The sequence below is a fragment of the Cynocephalus volans genome, chromosome 11 (assembly GCF_027409185.1).
Source record: "Cynocephalus volans isolate mCynVol1 chromosome 11, mCynVol1.pri, whole genome shotgun sequence".
Taxonomy (NCBI): Eukaryota; Metazoa; Chordata; class Mammalia; order Dermoptera; family Cynocephalidae; genus Cynocephalus; species Cynocephalus volans.
The window spans coordinates 117,603,840-117,630,550 of NC_084470.1; the positions used below are offsets into that span (position 1 = coordinate 117,603,840).

At 50.7% G+C, this 26,711-nt stretch overlaps 1 protein-coding gene across 1 annotated transcript in view; it reads left to right on the forward strand.

Annotated features, from left to right (window-relative positions):
- Positions 1-3,880: 3,880 nt before the first annotated feature.
- PLXNA2 (plexin A2) overlaps positions 3,881-26,711 on the forward strand; it is a 204,543-nt gene continuing 181,712 nt past the window's right edge. The window contains exon 1 of the mRNA XM_063114090.1: positions 3,881-4,502. The gene's annotated coding sequence lies outside the window, so the exon portion shown is untranslated. The remainder of the gene's footprint in view (positions 4,503-26,711) is intronic.

A 26,711-nucleotide genomic window follows, 5' to 3' on the forward strand; every position in this document is an offset into this window, starting at 1 on the left:
ATGCATCTTAGAGTAGAGATAGATCAAGTGGGTAGTGGCCTCAGTCGTCTCAGCTTTGGGAGCCAGATGCAAACCTGGCAACGACTGACACATCACCCAAAGATTGGCCACTGACACTGGCAGGCAGGAATCCACTCACCAGGCCCAGGCGCACATCCTCCAAAGCCCAGCCCCCACCCCACTCCAGGCAGCCTAAATATATGCATGAACACACTCGCAGGCAGCGTTCCCATGTTTGCCACCCCCCACCTCTGAAGGGAGCAGACTTAATGCTGAAAGTCTGCCAAAGTGTGGCTGGCTTCCAGCACCAAAAATACCTCCTGTGATCCAAAGGGCTACCATACTGGCATCTATTCATGGGGCTGAAGCTGCTGCTGTGACAGAGAGGACTTTCCTTGGCCTCAGCTCCCCAAAGCCTAAGGACTCGCTTTCCAGGGCCTGAGGAGGGAAATACAGGGGGGCACTGCTCCTGGCCTGGGAAATGCAGGCCGGCATTCTCAGCCAGATATGCCTTCCACAGGAGAAAGACCCATTTCACACAGGAAAAATTCAACCCCATTCTAGAATGCTGTTGCCTGTTCTCTCCTACTCTCTTATCCTCTTCCCTAAGTCACCCACCTAGTGACAAGCAAAGAGGCCTGGAGTAACAATGCAGAATCCACAAGTGACTTTCCAAGGGCGAGGTTCCAAGAGTACCATGACCGGGGGAGGTTGAGGCAGGGGGAGAACGTTGCTGAGCTTGCTATGACTTTCCAAAGTTGAGAATTTGGCATAAGACAAGCGTTTCCCCATTCATGCATTCATTCATTCATTTAATAAATATTTATTAAATGCCTACTACTTGCCCATAACCTTGCTGGGTTGTGGCTGTCCCTCTTGATGGAAATGAGGATGAACTGCAAGGCACTGGCAGAGGATTACTCTGTCCCCAGGAGCTATGGGTTTGACATCAGCTGCACAAGGTGAAGAATACAGTGAAGACTGGATAGATGCAAAAAAACTGGAGCCCTCACAAGACGTAGACAGATCTGGAGGTATGGAGTCTGCTGGATTATTGGCATGCTTTTTTGAAAAAATATCTCTAGGGCCAGCCCGTGGCTCACTCGGGAGAGTGTGGTGCTGATAACACCAAGGCCATGGGTTCGGATTCCATATAGTGATGGCCGGTTAGCTCATTGGGTGAGCATGGAGCTGACAACACCAAGTCAAGGACTAAGATCCCCTTACCGGTCATCTTTTTAAAAAAAAAGAAAAGAAAAATATCTCTAAAGAGAGAATTATGTACTGTCCCATTAAGGAAGACATGTAGTAAATTTACTCTTAATAAATACTGATGTAATAAATGAATAAATACCCAATGATTAAAGGGATAAGGTTATTTGAGCACCTTTAGAGACTAGAGGCTCATGTGTACTGCCATTGCCTGAGAGGATATTACATCTAAATACAAACCATAAACCCAATTATTTTTTAGTTCCAGAGTATATTATTATAATTACATGCTTAACTAATAAGATCCATATTTGTTCTAGCCTATGAGGACTAAAAATAACAACAATCTTTTTATCTTAATGATACTATTAATTCTTCAAACGCTTCTGCATATAACTATTTTAATTCCTTCAGCTGTCTGGAGGTTGAAGGCAGAAATTCCCATCTTATAGATGGACAAACTGACAGCTGGAGAAGTTAAGTGTTACTCTATCCAGGGTACTCCAGCTCAGTGCTCTCCCCATTGTTATATTGACCATGGCCACCTCCATAATCTCACGGGACTCAGATCTCAGACCGTGTTCAGAGGCAATGTGGAACCTGGGTGGTAGTGTGTCACCCTGCCTGCAGTGTGTTCTCCTGCCTGGGTCTTGCTCTTTCTCTCCCTCCCTCTCTCTTCTCCTTTTATTTGGGAAGGGAGGAGAGGCGTGCTGGTGAAGGAGGGGGGATTTGGAGAGTCTGTTTCATCTTATGCTTCTTCGATCTTCTAGATTTATTTCTGGACCACAGGGGTGGGGGTGGGGTAGTATCAGAAAATCATTTAGATTGTATTATAATCTCTCCAAGATATGGTTAAATCAAGGCATGGGGAAGAGATGTGAACCCTCCTGGAGTCACACAGCACTTGGTTTAGAACCAGAGGGCCCTAATTTTCAGTTGTAAGCCTTATCAATGACATATTTCCTACCGTACCACTGTTGTAGGTGGCCAGACCAATGCTTCGTGCATTGGGCAAATGGGGGAAATGTTCCAAAATCTTCTAGCATCTTCTTCAAATCACCTTTCTTAATAAATTGTGGTTTAGAGTCAGACCTCCCAGAGATAAGATGATAGACTAGACTGTCTGGATGGGAGACAAGACCTACTTATAAAGAGAAATAAATAATAATATAGAGTAAATATGATAATTGCCCAGAGTGTTATCAACAGTAAATACTAAAGAAGCTTGAAGAAAAGAACATGTATGAATCAGGGAAGACAGCTTGACAGATTCTTTGTAGCTCCACAGGAGAAAAAATAATAACCGGTGAAAGTTACAGAGACACAAACTTCAGATAATTACAATAAAGAACTTTTGAAGAATCAGCTAATTTCTGCAGATGCTGGAGTAAAGCCTAGATTTCCCCAGTCCTGTACTGAACGGAGGATCTTTTGAAATGTCTGGAGAGTGTAAATTTCTTTTTCTTTTTTTCGTCTCTCTCTCTTCCCCCTCCCTCCCTTGTTTCTGTATTTCCTTATTCCCTTCCTTCCTTCCGCCCCTACTGCCCTAAGACTTTCAGACAACCGCTTTTAGGGTTTTAGGAATGACTTCTGTTTTTTTTTCTGTTTCTAACACTGAGGACTGTGGCCACGAGAGGGCAGTACAGGAAGCTATGCGAACACTTGGACGTGTTGAGTAAACTCGCCAGTGCTCTAGTCACGAGCAGGGACTACGCCGATCCTGCCAACTCGCCGGGGGTCTAGCTGCAGGCCCCTTTCGGAGAGCCGCGTCCAGAGACTGGGGAGATGCTGAGACCGTACCTAGCGGAATCAGTGGCCTTGAGGGCCCGGAGGCATTGTCATCCGGAATCCAGAAACCTCTCACCTTAGGTATTAAAATAAGTTATCTTACTGCCACCGCTCTGATTCCCGTGCCAGGTGGGCTTTTGGGATCTGGATATAGAAAGCTCTCCTCCCGTCCCCACGGTCCCCATCCAAGTCAGGACTTGCCAGAAGCCCAGCATCCTTAACAGAGCTGGAAGCTTGAGATTCGACTCAGAGCAAGGCTCATCTTCGCCTTACAAAAATGATAAATAACAGCAACTTCAAACCTCATTCCACAGCTTCTTGGCTTCTTGAAATTCACGAGAAAAGGAAATCTGCTCCCACAAATTTCGAGACCCCGGTCTCAACCCCACCAGACAAGGCCGGTTCCTCCCCACCGGCCCGTCCCTGAAAGACGAAGGAAGTGTGCGGGATGTGTGCGGTGACGGGGGATGCTAAGGGACAAGGGGCTCTGTCCCCACTGCCCTCACCCCCTCTGCCTGCGTCCTGAGCTCCCCCCATCTCCACCGCGGGATAAGCCAGCTGGGCTCGCAAGGTCTGCACCCGCGTTCCCAGGCCCTGGCAGCATTCTCGTTGCCCCCTTGGCTACTTAAGGTGGCCGGTGGGTCCGGGCTGAGCGGGGCGCAGGGCGGGCAGCGGGGCGACCTCCCGATGCCAAACCTGATGGTCCTTTGTTGACAGCGTGCGGAGGAGGAAGTCGGCGCGGGCGGGGGCCGGGGGCGGGTGGCGGCGGGCGGTGCCAGCGGCGGGCGCGGCCGGCAGGGAGGGGGTTAACGCGCGCGGCCTCTATGATAATGAGCTGCACGGTAATATAGGGAGGCCGGCGCGGAGGGCCCCGCCGCCGCCGCCGCCGCCGCGGGAGCCGGAGCTGCCGGGCGCAGCGGCCACAGCGCCGCGCTGGAGCGGAGGGCGGCGGAGCGATCCAGGGAGAGACCCGCGAGCCTGGGAGCGGTCGGGAGCGCCAGCGCCGGCGCCGGAGCGAGCGGAGCAGCCCGGAGATCGATCTGGAAAGCCGGGTTCCCGGAGGAAATGGGACTGTGAGCGAACGGCGGAGCGAGAAGGGAAGGAAGCGCCGCGACTGCTGATGTCAGAGGAGCCCGGAAAGTCGCGCTGGAAAAACCTGAAGACAGCTGGCTTCTGCGTCTTCCCCACGAGGGACACCGCCAGCCGCCCCCACACGCCCCCTCGGCGCCTCCGGCTGCCCCCCGCGAGCCGGCGACAGCGCCCGGCGGGGCGACAGAGGACTGAGGGGCGCGCGCAGCGGAGACCGAGGGGCCACTTCAGGAATACAGATAAGTGGCTGGTGGCTTGACGTGGATTTTAATGAATTTGGACCCCATGTGGATTTGGTCGTCCCCGTGATTCCGAGCCGCGGGCGGGGAGAGGGGCCGCGCGCCGCCCTCGGCAGCCGGCGGCCGAGGCAGACGGAGCAGGGACGGAAGGACAGACCGACGTCGCCGAGCTGGGTAAGCGGCGGCTGGGCTGGGCTGGGCGCTCCGAGTCGGCGGCGCCCTCCGCAAACGCGCGCACACCCCGCGGCGGCTCCTCCCGCGCCCGCCTCTTTGGGGTCCCGGCCCCAGGCGCCCGGGATCCGCTGCGGCTGCGAGTCCCCGCGCGGGCTCGGCCACTTTCGCGGGCCGGAACGCGGCGTGCGCGCCAGTGCCGGGGACTCGCAGCCGCCGCCTCCCGCCCCGGGCTTCCCGGCCGGTCACCGGCTTCCCAGCCGCGGGCTGCGGGCGGAGGCAGCGCTCCGCGACGCGCCTGCACCGCGCACCTGCCGGCGCTCTGCGGCTTTGGGGGACCCCAGGGCGGCGAGGCTGTCCCGAGAGCTGGATCCCAAAGAGGGCCTCGGTGGCACGAGCAAGGCAGTCCAAGGCCACCGTGGCCAGCGATCGGTTTGGAGCCGTTCACTCCGCTGCCGGAGTCCCTGGTGGCCACTAGCCGTTTCCTTCGAATCAGGAGACTTGGGATCAGGGGAAGGGGAATGCATCGTTTGCGCGGGTTCCATAGGCTCAGGGAGCGATTCCTAGGCAGAGTGGGGGATAAGTGCTTCTTCTCCGCCCCTGGAGTGTAGCGCCCAGCAGGGGCCCAACGCCCTGATTTGAGCAGTATGGGAGTGTTGGGGGTTGAAGTGGGAGTTTGCTCTCTAGAAACCACTGGGGAATATTTCCCTTCATGTGCTCCTTCTTGCCCCACCCCACAAGTGAGGTAGGGGTCTTAGAAAATTCTAGCCCTTTTTTAATCCATCTCACAGGTAGTCTCTGTGTGTGATAATCCTCCTCTAAATGGCCAGAGTCACCAGAAACTGCCATTCTATGTCCCTGAAAAAATGTCCACCTGTTTAGCATGACTTTTGCCCTAGGAGGATCTACCTGCTCAAACACAGCTCAGTTCAGGAGGGATCGAGGTAATTGGGGAGAGAGAAGTGGGTAAAAGACTTGGGTTCTAAGTCAGTAATGGGTCTAGAAATGAGAGCCCCATGAGGTGGGCAATGGAAATACGATCAGGTCTCCTGTGGGAATCTGAGATGCTAGGGTGACAGTGGCACACCAATAGTGGGTATGCAAGGGACATAAAGACAAGATCAGTTTGAGGGAGTGAGGCTGCCAGTCATAGCCTGAGGCAGTGGCTTGGGAGCCCATCAGTTTGTAGGAACTCACAGAAATCTGGGGGCGCATTCATCCCCTTCTATTCACAAGCACAGAGGACACGGATTAGAGGCGACAGGCCAAGATGAGTATCTCGGCAGGGCTGGACGCTTTGGGAATGGGAGAGAGTCAGGTTCACCTCTCTCCCTCCCCACACAATAGCAGGCTCCTGTCTTGCTGAGCTTCTTTCCTAGACCTTGAAACTTCAGTCTTCCCTCTGGGCTGGCTTTGGATGCTGGGGTCTTCAGCTGAGTGACAGAGCCCCGGGAAGAGATAGCCCTGGCTGGAGGAATTCAGCTATTCCTAATTGAAATGCACAACTTTTGTGCAATCACCCCAGAAAGCTCCGGGAGTTGCTCACAGCCCTCCCCACTCTGACCTCCAGGCAAGAGGGAAGAATTCCTTAACTTCCCTTGTTCTCAAAGAGCACCATTTGAACTAATTACCTGGGAGGCAGAGGGGGGGAAGAGGGCTGGGAACAGAGGAATCAGAGCAGAATCTGTCAGGATACCTTACAGAGGTTGTTTTTCTTTCCTCTTCTTCCACCTGGCATCACTGCCTGTCACTATAGACCCCTCCTCAACCTAGAACTTGGGCTCCTGCTGCCCAGCCAGCATTACTTAAGAATCGTCCCGCAGCCTCTGTCCCGCAGCCGATCCTCTTCAGGGACCTGCTGATAAAGGGAGGACAATGCAGACTGCCCTTTCGGTTCCCTCACTGTCCACAGCAAATTGCATTAGGATGGGGGCAAATTGGCTTGCAAAGCAGTTAAATGGAAATGGCATTTGGAGCCATGTGCAGGGGAGAGGCTGGGGGAGCCACAGGATCTGAAGTGGTAAAGTGCCGGAAGGTCTCCACTGCCCAGGGACCATGAGTCTGGCAAGGGAATCCCAACTGGGATTCTCTGTGACAGGTCATAAGGTCCAGGGTCTCTTGCAGCCCAGAGCAGGGCAGGGGGGCCAGCTGGCCTTTCAGTTCATGTCTAAATGAAGAGTAAATGGTGGTGTCACACGTCCATCACCCAAACCATGTCATTACAAGGCTGGTGGCCCCCCTTTCAGAGATGACTCGAATAACTACCCCTGCCTCCAGAGAATCAAGGAACATTTACCCTCCAACTCTCTTGACCATGACCATCAACAGCTGCAGATGTAGTGAACGTAAAAGTTCACCATCTGTTTTACTGGAGACTGTGCTTAAAATGAGGTTAGAAAGAAAACCCTCAAAGAACAGCTACTTCTCTACTAGATCCCTTTCTCATTTACAGATACTCCTGATTATTCAGCTAATCTTTATTTCATGGGCATGTTACAAGAAAACATGGGAGCAAGGGGGAAACCAGTGACATGGTTAAATATACAAGGCAGCAGCTGGCAGCAGTCTAAACTCACCAGTTCAGGTACTATGAAATATTTATGGTGCTGGAGTTGTCACTGTTCGGGGTTTTTATAGTTTCTGTCCTACCTCGTTTTCTGTGATTGTCTCACCAAGATACAGGATTTGGTGTGGGGAGGTAATTCCTGTCTCCAGCAGCACCCCCCCCCCCACCAGCTGTCTCCCTGTATTGCCACACAGCTGTCTCTGCACACACAAACTGGGGCACAGTATACTTCTGTCCATCATGGCAAATGGAAAGGCAGGGAGCGCCAAGCCCAGGCCCCCACCCCCACCCCCATTCTGATCATAAAGAGACTGGAACATTGTGTTACAGTCTGTTAACTAGCAGTAATTCAGGACTGTCCATAGGGAAACTGGTGGAAACAGGCTTTGAGGTGCTGAGGTTTTACAGCTCATGTGCAACCCCACCCCCACCACTACCACCCTCACCAGGGGCAGTCTGTTATCAATTCATTATATGTGAACATTCCGTTTCTCCCCTTAGCATATGCTCAGTTCAAACAATGATAAATGGAACCTATTCCCTTAACAGTTTTCTCACTTAGTTACAAAGATTTCATGCCTGATTAGGGTAAATGAGGGGTGGGTGAGCATCTAGTTCTTTTCTGGTCATTTCTAAAGGTGAGCCCTGAGGAGATAGAGAGAAAGGCAGTTCTTCTTGGGGTCAAACAGCTGGTCCCAAGGCGCCCAGGAGGGATGGCTGGGAAGAAGGGGACACCCCCTTTCCTCCTAAGCTTATAGCCCTCAGGCTATCTGGGGCCCCCTTGCCCGGCATTTGGACATATGGAACCTCTTTATCTACTTCTACATTGCTCCATCTGGAATTCAGGGCAGAAATAGAGGCAAGAAAGTTCTTTGTCAGGGAACAGGGTTCCTAGCTGGTGAGAGTGTAAGGGGTGAGGAAGAAAGGAGTCTGGAGAGCTGAAAGGAAAGGCTTGGACCTGAACTGTGCATAAGTCCCTGCTCTCACAGTCAGTTAACCATTAACCCCTGCCCTGCCTGGCCCCATCTCCCACTTGGGTGAAAGGATATCTTTGGGAAACCCAGATGATGAGCAGGTGCTCACCTGCGGCCCCCTCTCACCCCAGCAGAATGCTCACTCTGTTCCCCGTCCCTGTACAGCCCGGGCTCAGTGCCTGGCCCCAGGTCACCCCTTTCTTTCCTTTCCCCTGCACGAGCACCCTCTTTCCACCCCTGCCCACTGTTCCTTCACCCAGGCCTTGCCAGCTGTTTGTGTGGCAGGGTGGATGTTAGAGACTGGGGAGGAGGCAGAGTGAAAGCAGGCTGGTTTCACACAGGACTCCAAGGCAGGAGCTCTGAGCTTAGGTATAAACCAGCTTCAAAAATGTATATAAACCCATTAGGCCAAAGTTTGCATGGGGTGGGGGAGTGAGTTTTTGTCCAATCTCCATCCTCCTCCAGGAAAGCTTGATTCCTAGTGCTCTTCACTGGATCTGGCTTGTGGGTCCTTGTTCTGGCCCTCTGAGGTTTTACCATTTGATCCAAGGCCTTACCAAAGCATTTCTAGCTAGTCAGACCTGGTGTCCTAAACTTCAGAGAAAACCAGCAGGTGGACCAAAGATGCAGATCCAGATGCAGTAGGGAAGGTGCACCTGCAAAGACGGAAGTCAGGATGTAGACACAGTCTCAGGTAGATGGAGAGCAGCCAGGAGACAGAGGGAAGATAAAGACAGAGAGGTTGACAGTGTGGGGTGGAAAAAGCTGAGAGAAGACACAGAGAGAAAGTGGGAAAGAGCAGAGCCAGCAGAAGGGGACTCTATCGGAGCCTTCACTGGCGAGGGAAGCTCTGGTTTGAACTGGGAAGCCGAAGTAGCAGGCTATCTCCACTAGAGGGGACTCTTGAAAACCAGGCTTGACCCCCAAACAGTGGCTTTTGTGCTTTCTTTTTTTTTTTTAGGAGGAAAAAAAAAAAAAAAAAAAGATGAGATATATTAGAAACTTCCAGCTGTCACAACCCAGAGACCACAACTGGTAGGGTCCTATTGCCAGCAGGACCTCTGGGCCCCTGTCTGGTTGCAGGGGCTGGGAAGGCGCCTGCAGCATTACGCAGCAGTGCACAGGCTTGTGAGCAGCTCGGCTCAGAGGCCTGCCCCAACAGGATGTGTCTGGGGTGGGAGGCGGGGAGGGGGTGCATTCTCAAGTTAGCAGGCAGTCCAGTCTGCTGGCTGGCCCACGGAGAGGATCTGGCCTTTCTTTATCAACAGTAGAAGTTTTTGGCCCATCCCCAAGGCGCCTTCACATGCCTTCCCTTCTTCCAACTCCCTAAATGCAAATTTTTGAAACACTCTCAGGTGGTAGCAAAACTGCTCCTGAGGAGGCTTTTTTAAAAAGACCTTTCAGGAACTGAACACATGTCAACGTCGTATCACTGATTTAATCTTTGTCTTCATATTCTCTGTGGGAGCCTTTCTCTGAATTATAATTCCCTCTTTCATTTCAGCAGAGGACAATATTGAGAGAGAGCAGAGTCCAGAGGCTTTTCTCATCTAAGGAGATAATAACTGTCTAACAGGAGTATGGAAAAAATATTGAAGTTTCAGGATGGGCAGGGGGCCAAAGAGCAGCGTCTCTCCAGATCTGATACCATCCCCTGATGTTCTATCTCGGTTTCCCTTTGGCTCAAATTTACCTGGGGGTCAAGGGTGGGGGGTAAGGAGGACAGAGAAAAGAGAGAAGGAAAACAAGGTTAATGTATCATGTTATGAAAGTTTAATCCTACTTTTGCTTGGCTAGAATTACTTTCAGGGTGAGAGATAAAAAGCAACAGAGTTGCCCTTGGAAAGTTCAACTTGTCTTTCGAAAAGAAGAGGAGGAGGAATCCTGGGGCCCAGCACCAATAGCTGGTGAATGAACCTCTCTTCTCTATGACCCCCTCAACACACACATGCATTCTCTCTGAGGCTTTGAGAAGGTAGAAGCTTCTGACAGAGGTACTCCAGCACTTCTCAGCCCTTTCTGGGGAATTATCCTCCCCAGCTTTCTCTCTTTGTATTTAGACAGCCTCCTTCTCCACCTTAGGTTCTTGTTTGGGTCTAGAGGGATGGAAGAAGGAAGATCAGGGAGAACTACAGAACATCCCCTCCAATTTTATCTTCATATTTAAATTGTTACACTACAGTTCTTTCTCCTCACTCTGAAGCAAATAGGAAGACACTGAAAGCAGGAATTGGAATCCATTTAAGTTTAAATAGATAGGGATCGATCACACGTGCAGTGCCAAGAATGTAGTAGCTCCCTCCTAGTACGAGGATGAAAAAGGAGTGCATCCTACCTTCCAGGAATTTACAGGACACTGGGGAGGAGGAATTGCATAAGCCAAGTACCCCCAAATGCCTTTGGTAGAAGGCAGAATGGAGTTAGTGCACTGGAGGTTCAGAGGAAGCAAGGGCAGGGGCTTCCCATAGCTTTTGCGCTAAGTCATTGGGAGATGTAGATTTCCCAGAGAGGCTCGGAGGTGCCTGAGAACTTCACGGTTTCCTGTCAAGAATGACTATGATGTCCACCCGTACCCCAGCTTCTCAGAACTACCCCTAACCATTTTTTTTTTTTCCTCATTCTCCTCTGTGGATTTTAAACTGACAACACTGAAGTTGTTTTCTATTAGTCAACATCCTTGTTTAAGGTCTCTAGGGTACACACTCAGAGGAGTTTTCACATTATATTCAATGCAAATTGCATCCCTTTCCGCTGCCTCTGGAGCTGGCAGTGTAGACATCAGTGTGGTTCTTCAGAATATGTTATTGTCATCATGTTCCCACGTCCAGAATGCTGCTGTTACTCACCCACTCTTATCTAAATGCACTTGATTGAGGGATAGGACTTGAGAGAAAATTCAGATTTTACCGTTCCACCTTGGCTAAGCCGGGGAGTCCACTCTGTGGGCCATCTCTGCCATATGTTTGCTACCTGGAGAAGGATCCACTCTCTTTTAAAGTTTCTGTCCAGAAAGAAGGCAGAGGAGGACTAATGGAGGGAGAGTTGAAGGAAGCAGATTTTGACTCAATTTAAAAACTTTCTCTAATTCTACAATGGAAGGTAGCACTCTCCCTGTCCCTTGAAGTGTTCAAATGGAGGCTACGGAAGCCACGTCAGAGATGCCTTGGGGGGATGGACCCCTGCACTGGGATGCACAGAACTAGGAGGCATGCTTGGGGTGCAAGAGGCCTGTGAAACCTTTGAAATTCAATGCTTGCAAGAATTAAGTGAGTGCATGTATTTATACATTCCGGAAGAGAAGGAATTTGTGACACCCCCTCTCCCCCAAATGTAAAGAACCACAAGACCCCAGTCTCTAGAGACTTTCCTGCCCTTAGTTTCTCTGTCTGGTCTGGTGGTGACATGGGGCTTCGGATAAGGAACTGTAACCCCAGTGCCTCTCTCAAGTCCAAAGTCGTAAGAGGACTTACTCTCAGAGTGAACAAGAGCACTTGAGGGACAGCTCAGAGTCAGGGGAACCCAGGGGTGTTCACTGCTGTGCAACCGCAACCCAACCGTGAGTAAGCAGTTTCACCTCTCTGAGCAGGTGGCCAGTGGGGAGCAGGAGGCCAGGCAGATGGCTCCTCCCTGTAAGGGAGAATGGGGGGAAGGTTCAGGAAGAGAGGAAAGGGTGTGTAGAAAGTACCGTGTGGAGGCAGGAGGACCAGAAGCAGATAGAAGTGGCAGAAGGGGATATTGTCGCTTTGAAGTGGTTTCCTGCTTCATAAAAGCGAAAGGCCTCGGCTGGGCTGGGTAAATATTACGTTGGCCTCTGACCTCTCCTGACTGCTCCCCAGCTTCCCATTTTTTTTTTTTCTCCTGAGGAACAAAGATACCTGATGGAGAATAGCCTATTTTCTGAACATCTGAGAGGGAGCCCTGCCCAAAGCCAGAAAGGAAGACCCAGGCTCTTTCCCCTGTCTGCAGGCAGAAGACTCCTCCTGAGTCAGCACAGCCCCCCCACCCCCAGGTCTCTGCTCCAGGTTGGTGGGTAGGGGTGTCTTCCAGGAGCGGGGCCATTGAGGGTTTTACAGTCCTCTGATGAGAAGACTGACCCCCTCCCTCCACCCCATGCTCACCCCAACTGCCCAGACCTTCCCAACAAGTCCCTTTACTCTCAGTGGAATTAAAACCCACACCACCAGGTTTTTTGCAAGGCAAACGGCCCCCTGAGGTTTCCTGGAAATGAACAAAATTCGAGTCTACCACCCGACGTGATCCCCAAGGTGTCAAGCCCTCCGGCTCTCTGGGCCCAAGGACTCGGGAGAGAATACTCTGAAGTGCCTGTGGAGCTGGGAAGCCACACCTGGCACCCTCCTGCGGGAGGTTCAGGCCCTTCTAGGAGGGGTGAGAACAGATGGTCAGGAAGAGCCTGGTGTCAGAGAACAGGGTCTGACATGCAGAGGAACAAAGGGCTCCCCACACTGTAGCTCTTCAGCCTCTCTGAAAGATTTCTCACCTGGTGACCAGCGCTGGCACATTTGCTGCCTGGTCACAGGAGGGAGATAAGAGGGAGCCACCAGACACTAGGTGGAATTGACTCCTGCCTCTGACCCGGTGCCTCAGTTTCTCCATGTGCACAAAGGAAAGGAATGTTCTCTATGACAGCTCCAGCGCCCTCACTTGCCTTAGTTTCCGGAGCCAGGGGAGCCAGGCACAGGAAGCCGGTGTGAGGGGGGCTGGAAAAGTGACAGTTGCTGCAGGCACGGAAACCTATTGTAATTAGAGCAGGAATGAAAAGTCAAGCTAGGGATATCTTTCTTCTCTCTCTGTCTCTGAATTTGTTTGGTGTTTTCTGAGAAAAATGAGATTTTATTTAAAGAAAATCTGTGCGCTAAAGGATATAAGGGCTGAAGACTCAGTGGAGATGGGAAACTGAGAGCAAAGCCAGTGGGGCCTGGCAGTGAGGCCAGCATTTAACCAGTGGGGCTGGAATCTGAATTCGGAATTTGCTGCCCTTGGGTTTTTGGTGGCTTCAGTTCTTGGAGTGAGATGAACGCCACCATCATAGAGCTGGTAGGTTGGCATTGCTGTTGGGATCAATTCCTCCTCTCTGTCCCCCTTCACCCACCCCCCGGCAGGGAAAGGAACAGATCTCATGGGCCTCTGGCTTCCTGGCTGCAGTAGGGCTTGTATCTCCCCTGCAGAGAGAGCTCCTAGGATGGGCAGACACAGCATAAGAGCATTAGCAGGAGCAGGGGCCAGGAGCCCAAGCTAGACCCTGAGGCTCAGGAATTGGATCCTTGGCTAGCATTGATCATTGACCAGAACACACCAGGGTGTCTGGGGAGAAGCATCAGCTCTCTTCTCCTAGACCAAGAAGCTCCCCCGTGTCCCTTCCAGCTGGAGCAGAGGGGCCTTGTTCCTTGTCCCAAGTGCAGAGCATGGCAGGCGGCTCTGAGAGGAGAGAGCCCTGTGCATCGACAGCACTGTCTGAGAACTTGCTGTAGAAAATAGGGGTGACAAGATGCCTCAACTTTTTTCTCTAAATATTTCCTTTAACAATAATTTGAATTACAAAAGAAATAGGTGTTCTGCATAGAATACTTGGGAAATGTTTCCGAGCATTTGATACGAGCTTATATCCAAGCCCACATCATAGATGTGAAACCCAAAAGTCCAAACTGGTTGCCCTCAGTCACACAGTGAGTTGCCCTTCAGCTGTCCACTTGCTAGGAGGTTTGTGTGCTCCAGGTGGCCTGGCACACGGACTTTGTATGCTCACTTATCCACCTTCTCTTTCCAGCCTCTGTGCCCAACGACCTCCCCATCTTCCTCTTCCCTGGGTTTGAGCAGACACACATCTCACAGGAAACAGCATTCCCCTGGAGAACTGACCTCTCCTCTTCTCTGCCTGTCTGCTGGCCCTTAGCACACACCCACTGCCCCTCCATGACGCTGGGCAGTGTGGTGTAGAAAGGCCCCCACTCTTTTAAATAGCTCCAACCAGCTTTCCTTCATGCACAGAAAGCCTTGCTATTTGCATAGTCAATGGCCCTGGCAGGGCCAAGCCACCCCTCCCTCCCCGAGAGGCACTGTGGGCACTGTTTGTGTTTCGGTCTCTATAGACTCAGCATTCACAACTTGAAGAGGCTGAGACAATGACCCGAGCAGCTGCCTGCGGTCTGTGCTGGCTGGGAGACCCAGAGAGCTCCCGACTCTCACGAGGCTTCTGGCAGGAGCGAGAGGCAGAGAGTGGCGGGCCAGCCAGAATTTGCACACCGTGCACCTGTGAGCTTTCCTGGCCAGCCGAGGCCAACCCAGTGGAATGAGTGAGGGGCTGGGATCCAGGGGACCTGGTCCAGGCCACCTGACTGGCTTCTACTGCATTCCCCCAGCTTCCTTGGCCAAGCTTCCCACCAGCTGTATATAGTCCCTGGAGGCCTGGAGGGAAAAGTAGGGCCCTGGCTCCTGAGGAAGCAGCCATCTCTGGCCTGTGGACAGGAAGGGGCAACATCTGTCGAGGTAGAGAAAAACAGGAAGCTTTGCCAGGTAGAAGAAAGGTAGCTTGCTTGCAAGGAGTTTGAAGTTGGTGCCACATAATTTAATTTGATCGAACAAATGTTTACAGAATATCTACTATGTGCTGAGTATGATGGGAGTGAGGCCAGTCCTTGTCCAGGCTCTCAAGGAGGTTACAGTGTGGCAAGGGAGCAAGGGTGTGCACACAAATCATGGTCATAAGTCAAATTTAAGTACTGCAGGAGGATAGAAGAGAGATTAACCAGAGCCATCCCACCCTGGAAGGGGCCATCCAGGGAGGGAATGAGCTCTACATTTGGGGAATACAAGCAGATGTTGGGAGATGAGCAAGTCCCCAGAAGGAATTGCTGTGTGGAGCAGGAGGTATCACAGGTGATAGCTGAGATCCCCACCCATGTCAAATCCTCTGAGCTTAAGTCTCCCTCTATGCTGCCCAGTAAATTCAATGGAGGAAAAGCTTTGTTGAAAAGGGAAGTTGAGTTATCAGGTCTGTAAAAATGACCTTAATTCCGAAGTAAGTAGAGTTGGTATCATACCTTCAGTCCCATGGCTTTCTCCCCGGAGGAAGGTGCCAGGAAGGCTAGGCCAGGATTAGCCCTGGTGTCTCCTAGAGCCAGAATTCTCCTAATCACATTAAAATTAGCACTCCCTCTACAAGCAGGGGCAGAGCCCTCTGTCTGCACTGAGATTTGGTCATTTCTCTGCCTGCACAGCTCTAACTTCTAATCATTGTCATAAACAGGATGGAAGCAGCTGCTCACTCCAGTCTATTATCAGCTTGGTTGGAGACAGAGAAATTTAAATGACAGTAAGATGCTTAGCAAAGAAACGAAAGTCAGTGTTAAAAATAAAGAAAACAAGACAGCTTGTTTCATCGAAATAGAAGGGTTATTAAACAGCCCTGAATTAATCAGTGATCTGCCACGGTTGGGAATTGAAGAGCAGCAGGGCCGGGCTGAGATCTGAGAGAAGATGGGTAGGGGAGAGAAGTCCCAGGCAGGTAGGGGCAGCCTGCACACCAGGGCTGGCTGCAGGGACTTCAGAGGGGGAGCTGGCAGCTAGCTTTCTGCCCCACCGATAAGGCCAGGTTGAACAGAGGGAGGGGGACTTTGGCACACCTGTCTCTCTCCCTGCAAATGTGCTTCTGGATTCTTTCCATCTGCCACCACCTGTGCAAGCCCCTGGGACTGTCTCCAGGCCTCAGCCCTATCCATCCCTCCTTCCCACCAGCAGAACTCGGCAGGAGCCAAATGGCACTTAGTAGATGGCCAGAAGCTCCAGGCCTCAGGCTTTTTCCTCTCAACTTTCATAGGAGTCCCCAAGAGCTCAACTCTGAGTATCCCACACCCGTTCCCAAAGAGTAGTAACAGGGTGTGCCCAAGTATGACCAGAGCATTGCCTACCTGGAGGGAGAGTGACCTCTGGAGGAAGTGATCTCTCCTTACAGATGTCAGTTGGTGGCACCTGCAAATCCAGGCAGCAGAAAAACAGGGTGACATGTTTAATTCCAGGAGTACCTAAGTCCAAGTCCGTCTTCCACATCCACATCTGGTACCTTAGCCACAATCGTTAACCTCAAATATACTCAAGTCTTCTTACTTGCAAAATGATGATGCCGATGCTACTCTCGACCTCACGGGCTTACATGAGGGGTACATTCACGGGAAAACGTATTTGCAGTTCTTAGGAAACTATAAAATCACTGTGCAAATGCTAGTTTATATTACACGGGGGTCTCTTGGAGATTCAGAGCAAAACATCAGATGAAAGGTTTTCCAGAGGGGCTGGAAGATGTCTGGGAGGAAAGCAGACGTACTCACACCTTTGCGGGGGCATGGAGGGGAGGACGGGTGGCCGCACATCTGTGCACACATATGTACCTCCGGGTGTGCAGCATGTTGGACCTTGAGTCCATCACTCCAGGAGCGTTTTCTTTGCTCTTTGACCTTAGCATTCTTTCTCCTCACCCCTTCCCTCCCACTTCCCTCCCTATTCCCTCCTGGCTGTTTACCCTTTTCCAGGCTTCTCTCTCACACCCCATTCATCATCTGGGCCAGATTCTCACTCAGGGGCTTCTTTTCATCTCGCCCCCCCCCCTCGTCTCCCCCACCAGCTGGCCTGCCATTCCCCCGCCTCCCTTCAGCACATTCTTCTCCCTATCTCAGCCTCCCTGATAATGTGCCCTTCACTTTCCCTCATAGTGGCCTGAGGGATCCCAGATGTCTTTTTGTCCATCCAGAGCCAATAGGGCCTTAAGGGCCTCAAAATTCTATTTCCCTACTTCCTCACCAAGGGGCTGATGCCACTCCAGTGCTTAAGAGTCCTCCAGGCCAGGTGCATGTGCATCTTGGCACAGACAAGGCCCTTAAGTGGGCAGATCTCTGCCTGGAATTCCAGCCACCCCTCAGTTTCCATGTGTTCCTCTTGTCCAGCTCCACGGCACCTCCGTGCTCCGTGTGTGTGAGTGTGAGCCTGCCTGTTACTTACAAGAGGCTGCTTGACAGCTAAGGATCTTTTCTGCAAGAGCTGGGAGTCTCAGACAAAGAGAGAAAAATTATAGAAACTGAAGGTGGGAAGGTACAGGGTGGAGGGACACAGTCTGCTTTAGAAGCTTCCTCATGAAGAGGGGTTATAGCTTTTCGAAACCTGGCTGTTGGTTCAGCAAAGCATTGGAGACAAGGAGAGGCAGAGGAGCTAAGGAAGGAAGAGAAACTTTTTCTGTATCCCATGGCAGACCCTGTATGGGAAGAGCCCAAAGAATGCGGAGCTGTGGCCTGCGGGAACTGCTGTGACCTGTGAGCTTGGCATCACCGTCTCTTCCTGGGGACCAGCTTCCCTCTTTCCCCTTTACTCCCTCTCGTTCTGCCACAGGATCAGGACAAATCAGCAAGAGCAGCATATGTGGCCCTTAAGTCCCCCAAGGGCCATGAGAGGAGGTGGGAGGAGTGACCTGGACATCATGGGGCCGCTGAGAGAACTGCTGGGAATGGCTACCAGAGACCTCGGATCAGCGTGGGGAAGAAGGTGCCATCAGCAGCACCCCGTTCCTTCCGAGAGGGCTGGGTCACATGTTCCACTGCACAGTGACCACCCACCCAAGCAGAAACAGAGCCCTCAGTGTTTGTCACCATCATGCAGGGCGGTCGTTGCTGCCAAGGAGATGATGCCCTTGTACAGTGTTTCTCCAAAAACAAACAAGAGTAACTGGTGTTCACTCAGAGCTGTGGAGTTTACAAAACAATTTCACATGTATTATTTAATTGATTCTCACCATAATCCCATAAGTGTCATTTTACGGCTAAGGAAAGTGAGGCTTCAAAAGGCTAAATAGTCAAAGGTTCAAGGCCACCAAACTAGTAAGTGGTGGCAGGAGACAAGCCCAGGTCTGTCTCCAAAAGCCCTGGTCTTTTCTCTGCACCTGCTGCCTGGCAGCATTCTCCAGAGTGAGTTTGACCTCCTTACAGAAGAGTCCCGTTCTGAAGCTCTCCCATCCCTCCACTGTGCTCTTAATCACTTTTTGTTATCAATTTGCCATTTTTTATTATTACATGCTTCTTATGTGATCTATGACATTATATACTTTCAACTGCACAAGTCTGGATTGTGCGTTCTTCAGAGACAGAGCTGGGACCTTCCCACTTGTCTCCATCTTTCTCCCCACCTCACCCACCTGTGATGTTTGCTCTTCACTCAGTGGGTTCAAGATGGACAGCCAGGTCCTTCCTAGATAGTTCACCCCCTTCTTCACTACTTCCAAAAGACAAGTTACGACAGATCTCTGAGCCAAGTGTGGTAGTTCAAACCATGTCTTAGGGCAGATCAGCAGGGACAGTGTTAGCGGAGAAAAGGCAAATCAACACCCGTCTCCCCTCTCTGCTGCCCTCCGCAATTCAGACTGAGCACATCACGTTACTGAGTGCACATCATCATGCTAGCCTTGCACGATGGGAAGCTAAGAAGAGTGAGATACTGCTCTTGCCCTCAAAGAGCTTCTAATTCCACGGGGAGATAGGACATAGTCACATAAAAAAAAGAGAGCCAGCACTGCAGTGCAGCGTGCGCTAAAATCAGCATGTGCCCACACCAGCTGTTTTCAGTTGACTTTGGAGGAGAGAGAGGTGCTTGTGGCTGGAGAGGTCCTAGAGGCTTTCGAGGCTTTGAAGGATGGGCAGGGTTCGGGTAGGTAAAGAAGAAAATGGAAACAGGCATTCCAGGGAGAGGGGACTACACAGCTGAAACTGAGCAAGCATTTTGGGGACTCAACAAACAAACCAGTTTGTTGGGAGTGGAGTCACTCTGGGAGAAGTGGGCAGTGAGGCCGGAGAAAGAGGAGCCAGCTTGGGAGGGACTTGAACTTGGGCACTTAGCAGTCCCGAGTCTATCCGGGCAAGAGCAAGGAGCCATGGTAGGTGTGTCCATAGGTGCATATCACACTGTCGCCCTGTGCCTGGCAAAGTTAGGCAAGGGGTCTGAGGCATAAGAAATGAAGCACTCAGCACTCTTTGCAGAGTATTGGCAGCTGATCTTAACTGCCGGTGGCTTCTGCCGGGGTCCTTCTCGGGAAAGGTCTGGATGGTAACGACATGACCATCTTACGAGCACCATTTTCAGGAGGCAGCACTGGGCTTCCTGGTGAAGAGACACACCTTTTTGAACCCTAGCCTCTGAAAATGGACATAGTTTAAAAGCGCACCTTGACCTGGTACTAATAGCCACTTTCCCGGACATGGATGAAGTGTCAGGGATCGGGAGTGCTCCTCGTCCTTAGAAGGCTTTAGTCGTCTGGCCGACTGAGGCCACTCAGGACGGAAAAGAAGGAGGGTCTGCAAGAGAAAGCAGGAAATGCCCTCACCTGGGGGCTCCAGGGCCACTCACATTTTACTTCAAGAGGAAAAAGTTGTGGACAGCTTGAGGGCACAGCATGTGGGGTTTCAGGGTCCGTCCGTGGACTGAGTGTTGAAATGAATGCCTGGTGCTTTGTTCTGGGTTTTTCTTCCCCTCCTTTGTTACTCCTTTTCCCTTCCACAGTGTGAATTGGAGCCGTGTCATTATTCTTTGAAAACGTTATGTTTCAGGGCAGCATAATGTGCCATTATATGGAGTAACTCTAATTTATTTAACCATTTAGTTGGGTACTTTTGAACCCTGCCCTCCTGCCTCATTTCAACCTTGAACAGTCCCGGGCTCTCCCTCATACAGCGAGGGTGGGATGGGAAGGCAGAAGATGCGTTTCCAGGCTTCTTAGAAAGATCAGTTGGAATTGCTGTGAAAGGTGACCGCCAGCTAGCAAACCTCCTGCCACAAAACACCTCAAACTCCACCTGGTCAGTGATAACCACAACTCATGTCACCCCAGCATTTCTCCATTACCAAAACTGAGGATCAGCTCAGGGCAGACTTACATGGGACTATGGAGCCTCGAATTTTGACCTTTAAAATCAAGTACACAGCAAGTCTTACTTAACATTCTAGTGAGCTTTCCAGACCCCTAATAAGGGGGTTTGGCTGAAAAATAAATTTTAAAAATCTAAACAATGTGGAATAGTGGGGAAAGCATGGGCCTCAGAATGCTCTGTTGAATGGTACTAGTCAAGTGACTCAGTTTCCTGAGATGCCATTTCTTCGTCTGTGGAATGGGAATAATCATATCCACTTTGCAAGGTAATCACACAATTACCAGTAGCATGTACGGAGCATCTAGCACAGAGGACCATGTGGCAGGTGGTTAATAAATAATAACAATAGTAGTAGCTACTCTTTATCGGTTTTGTTATTAAAACAAATGGGAGTTTCTGTTATTATGCTACTCGTGGTCTTAAGGGTGTGAGGTCTCCTACCATGAGTTTTGACTTGGCTTAGCAAAGCCCTATCCCCACTTTTATTTCTTTTCTTGCCTTTGGAAGGAGTCAGAAAATTCCTTTTCCTGTCTTTTAAAATGCCAACTAGAACAGCAACTTTACTACTTAGCTAGTTTAAACAGTGTCCTGCTCAGAGGCAAGCGAGGAGTGGGGAGACATTTCTCCCACCCCCTTAGTGCATACAGCACTACGTGCTCCCAAGGCCCTGCTCATTTGCAGAAATTCTTTCTGACAGGGGAGGGGGCAGGTGGCCATGGCAAGGCAGACTGCTTCCCAACCCTCCCCCAAATGGGGTTAAAGAGGGCAGAGCCCGAGGAAGGGGTGCAGGGGGACGGGTGGCGGGGAAGGCAGCTGCCTGAAATGGATTGCTCTTGGAGTTTAGTTTATACCATGCGGCTCTCTCAGCTCTGCCCTGGGGGCGACCTTTAGATAATAAAGGGAATTCTGGAAGATTTCTGACAGGCCCATGACAAACAGGGTGGGTCTGCAGGGTCAGGCGGTGTATCTCCCTGCTCCCGGCCCCAGGGTAATGAATCTTGTTTTGACTTTGCAAAGCCAGCCCAGCCAGTGCCCCAGAAAAGAACAGAGCCACCCCACCCCCAGCCCCTCTAATGAGTGCATGTCTTGGAGCCCTTCATAATTCAGGGACACAACTCCAAACTTTTATAGCCTGTGAGAGGAGAGGACAAACACTGGATGTTTTGCTAAGGCCCTGGGAGAGCTGGTGTGGTTTCCAGGGCTCTATCAGAGCCCCCTGGGAGACCTGGGGGGAAAAAGCAACAGAAAAACCTCCCTGGCATGAACAGCAGTGGTCCCAGGACAGGGCCCGTGGCTGGAAGGGGAGCTGGGGTGGGAGTGGAGGGAGATCTCTCCCTGGGAGTCACAAAATATCTCATCGAGTTCTTGGGGTCTGGCAAGTGACATATCCACTCTTCTGGGCAGGAGCAGAGGAATAGGGCAGGAGAGGCAAAAAAGGATCAGACCAATCTGCAGGGAAAGCAGAAATCAGCAAATCCTAAGACTCACCCCGAAGCAGAGCCCAGGGTGCTCTGGACCCCTGTTTTCTGCTGGTGAAAGAAGCACATCTGCCACGCTCGGCTGTCAAATGTGAGAGCTCCACACCTCCAAGTTTCTTGGCCTGTGGCCGCTCATGCCCACCGCCGCCCCAAACACGCGTATGCAAGCACACACTTTTCTTTAAAAGAGCCATTCCTGAGCCAAGAAATTAGAGCACGTTACTCCTTCCTGCCATACTAGTTTGCAAAGCATTACAGACTTGGTGGCTGGAAAAACAGAAATGTATCTTCTCACAGTTCTGAAGGCTGGGAAGCCCGAGGTCAAGGTGTCAGCAGGGTGGGTCCCTTCTGGGGGCTGAGGGAAGGCTCTGTTGCAGGCCTCTCTCCTCGGCCTGTAGCTGGCCATTTCTCCCTGTCCCTTCACATCATCTTTCCTCTGTGGGTGTTTACCTCCTTGTTTGCATTTCCCATTTTACAAAGACACGAATGATTTTGGAGTACAGCCCACCCTGACGTCCTCATCTTAATCTGATCACCTCTGTAAAGATCCTGTCTCCAAATACCGTCACATTCTGAGGTACTGGGGACTGGGACTTGAGCATAGGAATTTTGAGGGAACACAATTCTACCCATAACATCTGTCATCCTGCCTGTCTTGCCAGTACCCAGCCCCTGCTCTTGTGCCCTGTCACCGAGGCAGAGAGTCCGTCGCTGTCACGCAGTTATGTAGGATCCAGGGCCTTCGTCAGAGCACAGGGCCGCACACAGCTCTGGCCACTCAGTCCCTCACTGCTCCCCACCTGGAACGTGGATTCTTCTCTCATTCCTTGCCAAGACTGTTAGAGCCTCCCCAGATTTCCAACTCTTACTCCTCAGTTATTAGAGATTGGATCTAGTTTATCCACCTGTGAAAGGACTTGCATATGTGAACACAAGAAGGACATTCACCTTCATAGTGATGGAGTGCTCTTGACACACCCTGGAGGGGCCAGTGTCATTCATGTCACCTTCTCAGGGAAGGCTGCCAAGGGTGCATGTTGGCAGAGACCCGTTCCCCTCTTCTGTCCTCTCTCTCCTCCCCCGCTCTGGGGCGAGGTATAGTCACTTAGCTTCACATAACAGCACAGAGTCTAGGGAAAAAATGACATTCGATTAATGAAGCAAACGCAGCTGGCATAGCAGTGACATCTAAATTGTTCCTTTGGTCCCGTTATTTTCCTTAGGAAACTCTCTCTCTCCCCACACCCCTCCCCCCTTTCCCTTTAAATCACATGCATAAAATACGCTAATAACAATCTTGGTGTCTGTGCATGAGTGACAGCTGAAATAAGAAAAAGACTAATCGTACCTCCTGCAGCCCTGTCACATGGAGATTAAATGAGTCTCTCTCCCCACCCCCTCCCTGCTCCCCATGGCCTTCCCCCAACCCTCTCCTCTCTCCCTTGGTCTCTTCTCAATGAGAATCATGGGCATTTGAATAATAATATTATAGACGCCATCAGGGTGACAGTGGGGAAAAAATCAGCTCAAACCCATGATTATTCCTTCAATCTAATAATTATTTAAATACCAGATAACTCCTTTCATTCTAATTGAGGCCTTTCAGCTGTCAGCGTTACCCAGGGTCTGCTTGCTCACCTTGTGCTATCCAACGTGCCTGGACTACCTCAGAGGTCCCTGTCAGAACGATGCTCAGAATGTTTGCACGGACAAGTGCATGAGGGACATTAGGACAGGTCTTTCAGCACTCACAGGGGACGAGCTGGGGCCTCAGAACCTCATCTTTAGATGTTTTATCCTCATAGATTTTAATTCATAGAAATCTTAAACCAAAAGGAGCCTTCTGAGGTCATCAGGACCAATCCCCTGACTCTGGGGAAACTTATTCCTAGACAGCTGTCAGGAAAATGCAATATCAGAAAGGCTGTAATCTCCCTAGCATTGTGCTCAAGGGACCCTCTCTAGATAGGATGTCCCCCTTAATGTCTAACTTCAGTCCCTTCTGCAATTCTAACTCTTTTGGAAGGGGCTTTCTGTGCTTAGATGAAATCTGACCTGTCTGTGGGGTTATCTACAACCCAAAGTGTTGTGATACGGGACATTATAGCCCCCAAGTCACAATGTAGAAAACATTCCTGAGTGTGACATTTTCCTGAGCATGCCTGGGCCTAGAGGAGATCAGAGGAGGTAACTGCCCCTGGCACAGAGAGGGGCCTTTATGACAGCATCTCTTTCACTCCTTCTGCTCCTTAATCCCGCATCTCTTTCAATCTGCCCTGAGCACCACCTCCATGTCCAGGCCCAGTGCCATGCTCACTCTGCCCATCACGGCCCACCACCAAAAGTCACCTTCTTTCCCCCAAACACAACAGCCTCGAGGCAGAGCATGACCAATTCTCAGGACTCTTCTGCTTCTGATGGAGGAAGTTCTAGACTTTTTGTGACAAGGTGTGGGTACCAATGGCAGCCTGTCCCTGATTTATTTTGGGTCACCTTGGGTAATTTGTTTCCTGTCTATGAGCTTGGGTAGTTTCTTTGCCTAAAAAATACATATAATCTTCAGCATTCACCCTGAATTCCTACTTTAAAGTCACTACTAATTAGAAAGGAGAGCTGGAGGAGAGGACGGACTTTGCTCTGCCGTGGGAGAGAAAGGAGGTTGGGTGAATCCCGAGAGTGGCTGCTAACTCCATGTCTGACTTCACAGCCCTCATTTTGGTGCTCACCTTTTCTCTGTCACCATCTGGCTCCTGAGGGTCCTGTCTGTGTGAGCCACCAGGGAAGTGCAGTCATAATAATGGGCACCATTTACTCCTATTGTTATGAAAACTATCAGCACCAGCACGGGGCTGGTAATGACAGTGCTGGAGGTGATGCTGGTGGACAGCGATGATAGAAGTGGAGACAATAGGACAGTGGGGCTACAGATGGCTCCAACGGTGTGAGAGTCACTAATACAAACTTTGACTCAATTCAGCAAAATTGCATCCCAAATCTAACTTCTCTTCTCACCAACTCCTTTTGCAATAAAGGAGACCAAGGGAAAGCATAAAGGCATGTGCACTCAGATCTCTTGGAAAGGACAACAGAATGGGATGGCAGGGAGGGCAGAATCCTTCACTGAGCTGAACTGGAAATGCCCGATTGTCATTTCCTCTCTGCTTTGCCACTGATGCCTGTAGCAGCTGATCAGGAAGGTATCAGATGCCTTTACCGGTTGTCACCAACACCTGCCTCCTGAATCCTGATCGGGGAGATGGTGTCGCCAGGCCCTCCAAATAAAATATTTAGTGGCACTTGCTTCCCAAAGAGGCAAGCATGGCCTCTCCTGGGCATCGTTAGTGTTCCGGCTAAGATGTCCTGGGAGGCTCTGCTGATAAGGCGAGAATCCCAGAGCAACACACCCTCGTTTGAGAATTGGGGTGGGGGAGAGGGCAACTGGTAGGAGAACAGAGACTAGACAGGTTCTGGCTCTTGAGAATGCATGTGATAAGTGACTTCACAAATGAGACAGAGACAATGTGACAAAGAAGGGGGCATCACTATTGAGGGCAAACTGCTGAGGTGGGCACTAGCAGAAAGGGTTAGGAGGACATGCTAGGTACACAAAGTGATGGGCATATGTTCATACTGGCACATACCAAAGTGAGGGTGGAAAATTCATTCTAAGACAGATCATGGGATGGATAGAGGTGAGGAACTGGAAGTATTGACAAATAAATTACTGATAATAAAGGCTAATGTATATTGAACACTTAAAATAGGCTCAACACTGTGCTACGTGCTTTACATTTATAAACTGATTTCGTCATAATCTTGTGAGATAATTACTAGTACTAAACTCATTTTATGTGGCTGGTGAGATAGCATCACAGAATAGCCAAATACCCTGACCAAGTGGACACAGCTATAGACTCTGCTTGAATCCAGGCATCTATGTTCAGAGCTCATGCACAGTCTCTCACCAAGGGCACAGAGGTATGTGCCCTTCTGCCTTACTCTGAACTCAGATAGGAGGCCTGATCCTTGCCCTCTGGGCCCTGCTTTGGAACAGCTATTTGGTAACATCAATCTTGGTGTAGAAAGACAGAGACTCTCCACTTGCCCTTGAAGTCAGCTGTCTTTGTGAAAGCCACACTCCAAAGGTGAGGTGCAAACCTCCCCTCCACCTCTCACTGCAAGAGACCATGCCTCCTCTTGACTCCAGTGTCCAGTGACAACTGCTCCCAGGTGGGTGGTCTCTGAGCCCCATGGAATGAATTCACATGGCTGATCACCAGAAGTGGTCTGTCCCAGAAGATGCTGCTTTAGGGGTAAGAGGAAAACAACCCAGGTGTAGTGGTCTGTTGAGAACTCCTGGCCTAATCAGCCCCACAGGGTAGTATAGAAACACCCCAGCTGCTACTGAGATCACATTCTAGAAACTGAAGGAACCGAGCCTCAAGGTATCATTTCATCTGAAAGAAGAAATCTTAGATTGACTAACACCTTTTATTTTCCAATCAACAAGGGAAACGCTAGATTAGTCTAAAGCTACATTGTAACTCATAAGTGACACTGGCAGAATTTGAAGCCAGGGCTTCTGAGTCCCCCACCCTTCCTCCTGCCCCAAGACCCCCTGCCTTCTAGCCATCAGGCCAATTTTGCCCATTCTCAGTCCAACTCTCAGGACCCTGCACTTTAACCAGCCTCCCTGCAGTCTGGGGAGAGGCTGTGTTGGGGCGTGTGCAGTAGTATGACAGAGAAGAGCACCTTGGATCTCCTCCCTTTTCCCTGCCACATGCTTCCCAGACTGAGCTCTGCTGCTGGGTCAGGGAGGGCTGTGGATCGAATGTCCACCGACAAGGTTCATCCCATGGAAAGGGAGAATATAAGCAAAAAGAGAAGTCAGGAGCTCTGGTGGTATTTCTGAAGTGCTGTCCCCTGGGGTGGGGGCTTCAATGATAATAACAATGAACATAAGTTAAGCATTCAAGGTGTGCCAGCCAGCGACAATGCTGGAAGATTTGTCTATATTATCTCATTTACTGTCATGACAGCCTGAAAGGGGGGTACTATAATTATCCCCATTTTACCAGAAAGGAAGATGAGACTTGACTTGCCCAAGGTCCCAAATTTGTTTCCAAAATCTGCCTAACAATAAAAGCCACTCACTATTCAGACTGTGTCTTGGGAAGATGCTGGGCAATGAGGTGAGATGGTTGATCTGAACCTCACATTGTGTTCTTCAGTGTTATTTCTGCTACCAGGACCCACTTCCTCCACCCGCAGGCTAA